The sequence below is a fragment of the Galeopterus variegatus genome, unplaced genomic scaffold (assembly GCF_000696425.1).
Source record: "Galeopterus variegatus unplaced genomic scaffold, G_variegatus-3.0.2 Scaffold16588, whole genome shotgun sequence".
NCBI classification, from domain to species: Eukaryota; Metazoa; Chordata; class Mammalia; order Dermoptera; family Cynocephalidae; genus Galeopterus; species Galeopterus variegatus.
The window spans coordinates 1-394 of record NW_007742699.1 but is presented as its reverse complement, the minus strand read 5'-3'; positions in this window follow the sequence as shown (position 1 = coordinate 394).

The following is a 394-nucleotide window of genomic DNA, read 5'->3' as shown; positions in this document are numbered from 1 at the left end:
AGCCATTTGGTAGCATCTTCAGCATAATCAAGCTTGACACAAATATCTATAATTAGTCTCAATTCCTAAAGTATCCCAATATTAGCTATAAAAAAGTCATTTGCACAACTACAGTGTTGCTTGAAAACAAAAAAACTTGTATTTTGCTTAGCTGCTACTTGCTTTTCTGTCATCCTGTAGAGAAAATAGCATGCAAGGACAGTTCATTAATCAATCCTCTCATGCTGCTGGTTCCCAACAGGCACATTTATTGATGATAACAGATTTCACTTCAATATTCAATGCCAAAGAACTAAGAGTAAATGGAAAAAATATTTTAGGCAATGAAATGCAGATATCACAGATGACAGCTGTACATAAAGCCTCTAGCTCAACAAATATTTTAAGAGCTGAG